The sequence below is a fragment of the Schistocerca serialis genome, chromosome 11 (assembly GCF_023864345.2).
Source record: "Schistocerca serialis cubense isolate TAMUIC-IGC-003099 chromosome 11, iqSchSeri2.2, whole genome shotgun sequence".
Classification (NCBI taxonomy): domain Eukaryota; kingdom Metazoa; phylum Arthropoda; class Insecta; order Orthoptera; family Acrididae; genus Schistocerca; species Schistocerca serialis.
In genome coordinates this window covers 96,332,836-96,343,749 of record NC_064648.1, presented here as the reverse complement: position 1 = coordinate 96,343,749, position 10,914 = coordinate 96,332,836, and the positions used below count along the sequence as shown (strand labels likewise).

Genomic DNA, 10,914 nt, shown 5'->3' with positions numbered 1-10,914 from the left:
CTTAAGCAGTGCTGTGGTGAGTGTCTTCAACAGGTGGTGAAACTAACTACAGGCATCACGGGGTTGGATGTCGGACAGTGTAGTCTGGGCAGACTGTGGCGGAATGAACATCGGAATTTAATTCTGGGCTGTGTGTGTGTGAACACACAGTGCACAGAACACTTCTAATGATGGGATGCAGCAGCTGACAATCCGGGCATATGCCAATCTTGACACCACGACATTGGCAAGTGTGACTGCAATGGGCGCAAATCTGTTGTCCTCCAGGGGAACAGCTCCTCGATACCTGTACCGCAGGATCCAACAAGTTGGCTGCACCTCCATTATGCTATGGGCATCCACAGGTCCAGTGGAGCTCGTGCGAGGCACCACGATGGCCGAGGAGTGTCGTATCCTGGTTGCACATGTACACTCCTTCAGGACAATCGTGCAGAGTGTAATGGTACTTGAATTATGTAACCATTACGGCAGCTCACCTGAATCTCTCGATACCAGCATTATTCTACTGTGTTTCTGTAAAGTAGTTAACATATTTCTGAGACAACATTCAGATTCGATTTCATTAATGTAGAGGTACTTTGATACATTGATATGTTTATGTTGCAATGATATTATTCTTATGTGTATTCTTTCTTTTGTCACTATGATCTTTGACATACTTGTAACTCTTGATTTTTGGGCACGTAAGCGATTATCAGTTAGTTAGAGAGTCGGACCTTAAGAAAGTCAAATCTTGGACGTCATGTTGAAAAGACGTATATTGTAGTCAGCTTATAAAATGTGAACAGTGAGAAAGATGTTTTCAAGTATGTTTTGTATTGCGAAGTGATTTTTTGTGTGTTAGAGATATTGCAACAAAAGCAATAAAAAGGAAGTGTAACTTAAATTCAGAGTGCTGATTATTTTTTACATCATCATTGTGCTAACTTTCAAAGGTTTAATCTTCAAAGAATGGTTTGTGAAATACATCTATAAAACTTTTGAATATAGCAGAATAAAACCTAGGCCTCTTTGCATCCGAGCTTGGAGCCACCACCACCTAGATTTTCGACAATTGAGCCACGATTTTACAATGAGACCAGCGTGGGAAATACGAAAAGATAAGTGCCTAGTTTATTCATTATTACATGAAATGACTTTATTAACTGTGCTCCAATGACACCTGCCACATAATAACTTAGTTGTTGCCCGAAAATGCAGTATTTAGCACTGAGCACTGAGCAGTGAGCAACACCACAATCATTATTAAATTTTGACCTTTGTTGTGGTAGGGTTGTTAGAAGAGCCATATTTCAACAAGATAATGTGCCATGTTACAACACCAGGAGTGTGATGGTGTGGTTCAAGGAACACAGTGGCGAGTTCCAATTGGTATGCTGGCTCCCTAAATAGCCAAACCTGAACTCGACTGAACACATCTGGGAAGTGATTGGAAGTGGCATCAGAGCTCATTGCACTTCTCCCCAGAATTTACAGGAATTAGGTGACCTGTGTGTCCATATGGGTTGTCAGCTCCCTTCACAGACCTGCCAATGCCACACTGCTTCCGTGCCGTGATGCGTCACTGCTGTTATCCGTGCCCCAGCTGATCGTACAGGGTATTAGGTAGGTGGCTATAACTTTCTGGCTGATCAGTGTACAAATTTATAACAGTTAATATCCCAGCTTTAGGGAATTGAACACAGCACGAGTCTCTTAGTTCTGCACCACAAATTATTCTTACAGCCTTCTACTCCAACTTTAAAAGCTTATGAAGATTTGCTCGTGTTTGGCATCCCATACTTCTAATCGATACATTGACATATGATAAGCAGAAAATAGGTGGGTATTGTTTCGGTATTTGCTCTACATATTTATCGCAAATACATTTTAAGCCAGTTTACTTCCCAGTGAGTGAACATATGTATCCCAGTGTTGTTACTCCCATGATTTTGATATATATTGCTTTGATGGCAATATCAGTTCCACAGCACAGCTGAATTTCAAAATATGTCTTGTGGGATTAAAATCCATTACTGCTGTTATCTTGTGTTGACAATGAGAGTACTTTCATTTAAATACTGAACTATATAATTTGTAATACAGTTTCATAGTGATCTTTATGCCCACACACAATGGATGTAGCATCAGTATACAGAACTAGTTTTGAATTTGGGGAGCAGTATTTTCTCATTTACATAAAAAAAATCAACAAACGAAGGCAGCAAAGTACAAAGCCGAGGGTACCCTGTATTACATATCAGTGCACACAGATCTGTGTGTGCCACTCATCATTCTTAAGAGTGAAAACTGATTTTTGTGAGATCAGATTTCCTCAGACTAAAAAGAAGATATAAGATGTACACTGGCAATGGCAAGGAAAGCGTTTCTGAAGAAGAGAAATTTGTTAACATCCAGTATAGATTTAAATGTCAGGAAGTCGTTTCTGAAAGTATTTGTATGGAGTGTAGCCATGTATGGAAGTGAAATATGGACAGTAAATAGTTTGGACAAGAAGAGATAGAAGCTTTCGAAATGTGGTGCTACAGAAGAATGCTGAAGATTAGATGGGTAGATCACATAACTAATGAGGAGGTATCGAATAGAATTGGAGAGAAGAGAAATTTGTGGCACAACTTGACTAGGAGAAGGGATCAGTTGGTGGGGCATATTCTAAGGCATCAAGGGATCATCAATTTAGTATTGGAGGACAGCATGGAGGGTAAAAATCGTAGAGGGAGACCAAGAGATGAATACACTAAACAGATTCAGAAGGATGTAGGTTGCAGTAGGTACTGAGAGGTGATGAAGCTAGCACAGGATAGAGTAGCATGGAGAGCTGCGTCAAACCAGTCTCAGGACTGAAGACCACAACAACAACAACAAGACTGAACAATTATCAGCATAATTACCCAGCAATTTTCCCTGAGTGTTTACTATCTCTCTCTACAAGCAACTGATGGAGATTAGCTAAAACAATATCTGTACTTGCAGATGGAGGTCTGTCTATATCCAAAATTGTGTGTCCTTTCACAACTACAGTTAATTGCAGGAAGTTCAGTGTCACCTTCAACACTTAAAGAACTTACATCTTTGGGGCCCTAATTTTTGCCACTTTTGCAACATCACCTTAAGGCTTGATCTCCCTGTTAAATGATGAGCAGAAATGCTTTGTTAATGGGTGCATAATAAGGTTCTTTTTTGGTATACCTGTGCTCTGTAATACCTGAAACATCTGGTTTATTAACACATGTTGTCCAAATCTTTGTGCTTACTTCCTCAGCTTGTAAAGTTTTGGAGGATAATCTTGAAACTGTATTTGGATTGGTGGATCATATCTGCAGATTTAATTCCAACTTGTGTGTTATCTAAATTTGCATAGTCACCACATTTTTTAATTTTTTATTTTTTGTTTGTAGCCATAAATATCCTCATTAAGCTTATCAGATGTACATGTCAAACTGGGAAGAAGACACAAAACGGCCACACACAATAATAATAAAAAGAAAGATTCCAAAGGAGTTCCTAACAGCTAAATGTAAAAGTCGTTTGTTTTTGGATATATTACATCCAAAAGCCTAAGAAGGCTGTTAGCTTAGTATCTTCAAGGCATAATGCTGCTCCACTGAGCATCACAATAAACAGCCTGAGATAGTAGAATACTGTGATACTACCTAAGAAGAAATTGATGCACCACTGGATGTGAAGTGCACAATTTACTCCACACAGCAGGTGCTCCAGAAGATGGACTCTCACTGTTCTGTGCCATCATGTATATTTCTCTGGTAAATACATTAGTGGTATATTCTACACTGACAGAAAATTGAATAATCACATTTTTGCTTAAAGTTCCTTAAATGGCAATTGATGAGACCATATCTGAAAAGACAGCTATCAACCCCACTTCCCACAGGAGGTAGGACTACAAATTACCAAAATTCTGAAAGGTGAAACTTGTAAACCGGGAGTTGATCTAGCAAAACAAGTAAGATCTGACATGTGTCCCAGATCAGACGAGAAAACAAAAGGTTACTGTCTTAGCTATAGCGCACAAATATGCAGTGACTACGAAGTGGGTGTGATGACTATGTACATTTGTTTAACTCCTGGTTTAAGTAATTTACATCATTTCATTGCTGTGGTTCTTACTGTTATCCATTAATATCAGAATGTCAACAACTACTTTGTTACTTTAAAATCTTCAATATGTTAGCTGTGGCCGACACTTATAAATGTCAAAATAAGCCACTAACCCTGTGCTTGTAAGTGTCAGCTGCACTTAATGTGCAAAACAAGAAAATTTTTGCAATTTATTTGAAAGTCCTAATTAAGCTTCCATTTTCATGCATGTTTATTTTTAAATATTAAAACTGATGGGAGGTTCATTTCTAGGCCCCTAATTTTCAAATCTGGATGGCATCATCCTTGCACTGCAACTAAAAGTGCACCATGCACGACAGGTTCAATGTAATCTCTCCTGTCCACAAATTTGCACCTCACACATGTTGCTATCACAGGAAACTGCACCAAATATGTCAATATAATACTACAGTTAATTTTCCATATATCTAAGCAAAACTAATTCATGCCCATCCAAGTGTATCTCATCTGTGCACTGCATCTTTCCCTTAACTTTAGTGTGCTTTACATATAAAATTCATACAGCAAGTTTTCTGAGTAAATTACCCATTCCATACCTACAGTTAATGCTTGTGTAACCCAGTGCGCCTTTCAGATGTGTTTACTTGTGTGTCAATACAAATGTCAGGTTTGGTTCTCAAGTGTGTCTTGAAATACATACCCCACATCAATTTTTAAGTACTTAGACTCAGTTGCAAAATATGTTATGCACTATCAGTGCCATTTCACTGCAAAAATTTTAAATCATTCTGGGGATATACGGATAACAAAGTTTCCGCATTTCTCAGAAATTTAATTTTAGTTGCTTCAGCCAATGAGAACTAGGGGACAAAGTCTTACACTGCCCTGTTTTGTGTGCAGTGGTCTCATGGTAATAACCAGATAGCAGCATTTTTACACTTTATTCTTACTGAGCAAAATGACTTACTTGTATCTGATATTCCTTACCATTTCCAGGCGATTTTTGGGTCTGCAGTATTTTTATTTCAATTTCTACAAAGCCAAACGATTAAATGACTAGAAAGTTGTTTACGAATTCAGTTCTAATACATATTTAGCATAAGATATTAACTGTCTAAAGGATAATTGCTCAAACAGTAATTAGCATTCTAGCTGTATGTTTTTAGCCAAGACTATTATAGATGCATATACTTTACTCTCCATGTTCCTAAGTCCCCCCTTAACACATTGACTACCATGCTGCTTCCACCAGCGATAACAGCACAGCACGCTTAATGCTGTATACCCTACCTGGTGGTGAAACATGTCATTAACCATATCAGTAAACTTGTTAAATATAGAAAAACGACACCCAAGAAAGGCAGCAAGATAAACTCTCAGAGAATACTATAATCTAAAAATGTAAAATTACAACTAAATAAGCAATTTCCAATTATGTGTACCAAGCAAATTATGCTTTGAGTCAGTGATTTCTTTTGCCACAATTGATTAAGAAACATGCAAACTGAAGGACTAGTGAATAATCATACTTTACCGATGAAAAGCAGCAAAGCCATTAGAGACAGCTATGTGCATAGTCCAATTTATGTTGAAATTATCAACTTGGTATTTCAATTAAATTTTGTGAACTATAGGCAACACGATAAAGGAATCAAACGAAAAAAACACAAAATTAATTTCTTTATTAACAATGCTCGGATTTCCACATCACCATACAGGTACCAAGCTTGAGGCGTTACTCATTTTTTTTACATGGCAAGTTTCCCCAGTAGGCCTATAAACCATGAAAAACACAAATAGCTACTTCTTGCTGTCTTCTCTTCTTTGGACTTTCACTTCAGAAACTCTGAAACATCCATTACAAAAATAGGTAACACCACTCACAAATCTGGATTCTGTCACTGCAATTCATAGCAATTTTACTGTAAAAATACTGACTATGGTCACTGATGTCATTTTGAACATTCAGAAATTTTCAAGTGTGAAGGAACATGTTACTGAAACAAAATATTAGAGTGATACTGAAGTTAGAATACAGTTACTACACAAATTCTGACCAACAAAAGTTACAAAGATTGCAACTTAAATACCGAAGCCATTTCTTATGATAATATGCTGTTACCACAAATAATCCTCATAGTTGTACTGAAAGAAACTTTACAGGGTAACACAGTGCATCAGAATACTATAGGCACAAAGAAGGAAATTCTGTAGATTTACCAGACACTTTACTTTTCTTGCACATCATAAAATTATTATACGAAGTTACTTACCATCCATTGTCTGGAATATAAACTTCCCTTTCTCCTCTGCAAGCATATGCTTTTGCAGCGTATGTTCTCAAATTTGCCAAGACGTTGAAAAAAAATTGCAGTCATCCTGCAGGCACTTCACAGTAACTTCCATATTTGGCTCTATATGCACACACAAGGAAAATGAAGGATACAAAGTTTTCCATAATTGAAATGCTTTATCGCACATGCAACACAAAATCTGGCACTGTACATACACCCACAAAGCATCACAAAGAATGGCTTGGCTCAAAGAATATTTGGGGTTCAAAAACTACCAGCGATACTGGCTAGTATGAGAGATGACCTCATGTCATGATATAACGTCATGATTCCTGAGGGCCTGCGAGCTGCTTCTGCAAAGGATGGCTAGGTTCAAAGAAATCCGTGGTTTGAAAACTGCCAGCGATATTGACTAGCGGGAGAGATGACGTCATGATCCCTGGATTACAGAAGTGTCAGATTCCAGCCGTCTGCTTTGACCCATGACATCACCAATATGGCAGAAATGGCTATTCTAAGCATCTCCAATATGGCACCTGTGATGTTACTACATATACATGGCAACAAACATAAAAATATGTATAAATAAGACAATAACATCTCCATCCAAAACTTCCATCAAATTAACGAGACAACTGCGGAAAACAAACAAACAAACACACACGGGAGGGCACCATGAAACACAACAAGACAACATCTACAAACACAACCAACTCATAAACACCATGGCGTAATGACATCACCCACGACAACACCCTTACGTCAATGCAGACAGGTGGAATCGGACGCTTCTGTTGACCCCATGATTCCTCAGGGCTTGCGAGCCGCTTGTCATTACACCTTCTACAGCCACAAGGCATTATACATAGCTGTTTCAACTGGCACCGATGTCTCATTGGTTGGCCGTAAGAGCCAGTTAGTTATAGCTACCGGTATGTAGATCTTTGAACGCTTCGTTATTATGATTTTCCCAGGAGCTATCTTGGTGTGTGTGTGTGTGTGTGTGTGTGTGTGTGTGTGTGTGTGTGTGTGTGTGTGTGTGTGTTGTGCTTTTCTTAATTTCTCGCCGTACGTTACACCATGGCTGATGTTGCACAGACTGGTGGTGTGGCAGGCTTGTGTGACGTATGGGGGTGAAGCATCGCAAGAATATACAAGTAGAGCCTAGGAAAGAAATATTACATATTTATGATAAGCTAGTGACAGACGTAAACAAACACATGAAGAGACACAGTTCTGCTTCTGGAAAGGTAGGAGAAATGTTGGTTACCACTCAGTCACCATTTAAATGCTGCGTGAACCTTAATGTAATAATGTAACACAACTGCCGTAACCAGATGGCTGGTTTATAGTCAAGTGTGCTATATTAGCAAAAATGTTATGGAGATATCACCAGTGTGAACGTCTGCAGTAGCTTCTCTGCATTGCAGACTGAGCAGAAACGTTCACGTATCACAAAAAGCCCACAAATGGGTCCAAGCTAAGGCTATAAATGAAAGGGTTGAGAGGGTTAATTACTAGGCAAGTCATGGGAGGCTAATGCCAGAACTGCTGTATTACTCTTTGACAGTTAACAGGTAACTAGTACACTTAAGCAAAGTAAAGTGTCACTTGTGGTGTAGGCCCTCTGGATAGATCGTTTATGAAGAGTTGGAGGTGCGGCCTTTCGCCTGAATTTTCACAGTAGTTTCATGAAGCACAAATAACTTATTTTAGATATTTAAGTAATGCAGGCCCTAGTTTCAGCACCTTCACTGTGTTGTTCCACATCCCTGAAGATTCTGCTTCATAATTGGCAGTATTAAACATGATGGATGAATAAGTGCATTAATTCTGTTTACACGTTCCTTTTCCATCACAGTATGATATTAAGATATTAAGCAAAAACCAGTTTTCTTTGTTATTTAGATGACATGTACTGAGTGCAATACGTTTTGATGCTCTCAGAGGCAAGAACTGATATACCACTTGGAGAGCGTTCACAACAAAAAATGGAGTTCAAAGAAATGACATTTAATTCTGTGGAAGGTGACGAAACTAAAGTGTACTGTATTGTATGTACGTATTTGCCAGATAACTAATGTTGTACATTGTTTGTATGTGTAGGTCTTTCCAATGAGTTAACGATATGGTGCAGTAATTGTTATCAGGAGAAAGAAAACTGGCATTCTACGGATCGGAGCATGGAATGTTAGATCCCTTAATCGGACAGGTAGGTTAGAAAATTTAAAAAGGGAAATGGATAGGTTAAAGTTAGATATAGTGGGAATTAGTGAAGTTCAGTGGCAGGAGGAACAAGACTTCTGGTCAGGTGAATACAGGGTTATACATACAAAATCAAATAGGGGTAATGCAGGAGTAGGTTTAATAATGAATCAAAAAATAGGTGTGCAGGTAAGCTACTACAAACAGCATAGTGAACATATTATAGTGGTCAAGATAAGACACGAAGCCCATGCCTACTACAGTAGTACAAGTTTATATGCCAACTAGCTCTGCAGATGATGAAGAAATGTATGATGAGATAAAAGAAATAATCCAGGTAGTGAAGGGAGACGAAAATTTAATAGTCATGGGTGACTGGAATTTGACAGTAGGAAAAGGGAGAGAAGGAAACATAGTAGGTGAATACGGATTGGGGCTAAGAAATGAAAGAGGACGCCGTCTGGTAGAATTTTGTGCAGAGTATAACTTAATCATAGCTAACACTTGGTTCAAGAATCATAAAAGAAGGTTGCATACATGGAAGAATCCTGGAGATACTAAAAGGTATCAGATAGATTATATAATGGTAAGACAGAGATTTAGGAACCAGGTTTTAAATTGTAAGACATTTCCAGGGGCAGATGTGGACTCTGACCACAATCTATTGGTTATGAACTGTAGATTAAAACTGAAGAAATTGCAAAAAGGTGGGAATTTAAGGAGATGGGACTTGGATAAACTGACTAAACCAGAGGTTGTACAGAGTTTCAGGGACAGCATAAGGGAACAAGTGACAGGAATGGGGGAAAGAAATACAGAAGAAGACGAATGGGTAGCTTTGAGAGATGAAGTAGTGAAGGCAGCAGCGGATCAAGTAGGTAAAAAGATGAGGGCTAGTAGAAACCGTTGGGTAACAGAAGAAATATTGAATTTAATTGATGAAAGGAGAAAATACAGAAATGCAGTAAATGAAGCAGGCAAAAAGGAATACAAACGTCTCAAAAATGAGATCGACAGGAAGTGCAAAATGGCTAAGCAGGGATGGCTAGAGGACAAATGTCTTACATTTGTCCTCTAGCCATCCCTGCTTAGCCATTTTGCACTTCCTGTCGATCTCTACATCACAGATGTAGAGGCTTATCTCACTAGGGGTAAGATAGATACTGCCTACAGGAAAATTAAAGAGACCTTTGTAGAAAAGAGAGCCACTTGTATGAATATCAAGAGCTCAGATGGAAACCCAGTTCTAAGCAAAGAAAGGAAAGCAGAAAGGTGGAAGGAGTATATAGAGGGCCGTGAACGCATTATTGTGGCCAAGATAGATACGAAGCCCACACCTACTACAGTAGTACAAGTTTATATGCCAACTAGCTCTGCAGATGACGAAGAAATTGAAGAAATGTATGATGAAATAAAAGAAATTATTCAGATTGTGAAGGGAGACGAAAATTTAATAGTCATGGGTGACTGGAATTCGAGTGTAGGAAAAGGGAGAGAAGGAAACATAGTAGGTGAATATGGATTGGGGGGAAGAAATGAAAGAGGAAGCCGCCTTGTAGAATTTTGCACAGAGCATAATTTAATCATAGCTAACACTTGGTTCAAGAATCATAAAAGAAGGTTGTATACATGGAAGAACCCTGGAGATACTAAAAGGTATCAGATAGATTATATAATGGTAAGACAGAGATTTAAGAACCAGGTTTTAAATTGTAAGACATTTCCAGGGCATATGTGGACTCTGACCACAATCTACTGGTTATGACCTGTAGATTAAAACTGAAGAAACTGCAAAAAGGTGGGAATTTAAGGAGATGGGACTGGATAAACTAAAAGAACCAGAGGTTGTACAGAGATTCAGGGAGAGCATAAGGGAGCAATTGACAGGAATGGGGGAAATAAATACAGTAGAAGAAGAATGGGTAGCTTTGAGGGATGAAGTAGTGAAGGCAGCAGTGGATCAAGTAGGTAAAAAGACGAGGGCTAGTAGAAATCCTTGGGTAACAGAAGAAATATTGAATTTAATTGATGAAAGGAGAAAATATAAAAATGCAGTAAGTGAAACAGGCAAAAAGGAATACAAACGTCTCAAAAATGAGATCGACAGGAAGTGCAAAATGGCTAAGCAGGGATGGCTAGAGGACAAATGTAAGGATGTAGAGGCCTATCTCACTAGGGGTAAGATAGATACCGCCTACAGGAAAATTAAAGAGACCTTTGGAGATAAGAGAACGACTTGTATGAATATCAAGAGCTCAGATGGAAATCCAGTTCTAAGCAAAGAAGGGAAAGCAGAAAGGTGGAAGGAGTATATAGAGGGTCTATACAAGGGCGA

At 38.6% G+C, this 10,914-nt stretch overlaps 1 long non-coding RNA gene across 1 annotated transcript in view; it reads right to left on the bottom strand.

Annotated features, from left to right (window-relative positions):
• Window positions 1-5,765: 5,765 nt before the first annotated feature.
• LOC126427395 (uncharacterized) overlaps window positions 5,766-10,914 on the bottom strand; it is a 43,198-nt gene continuing 38,049 nt past the window's right edge. Inside the window, exon 4 of the long non-coding RNA XR_007576664.1 lies at window positions 5,766-6,494. This is a non-coding gene — a long non-coding RNA (uncharacterized LOC126427395). The remainder of the gene's footprint in view (window positions 6,495-10,914) is intronic.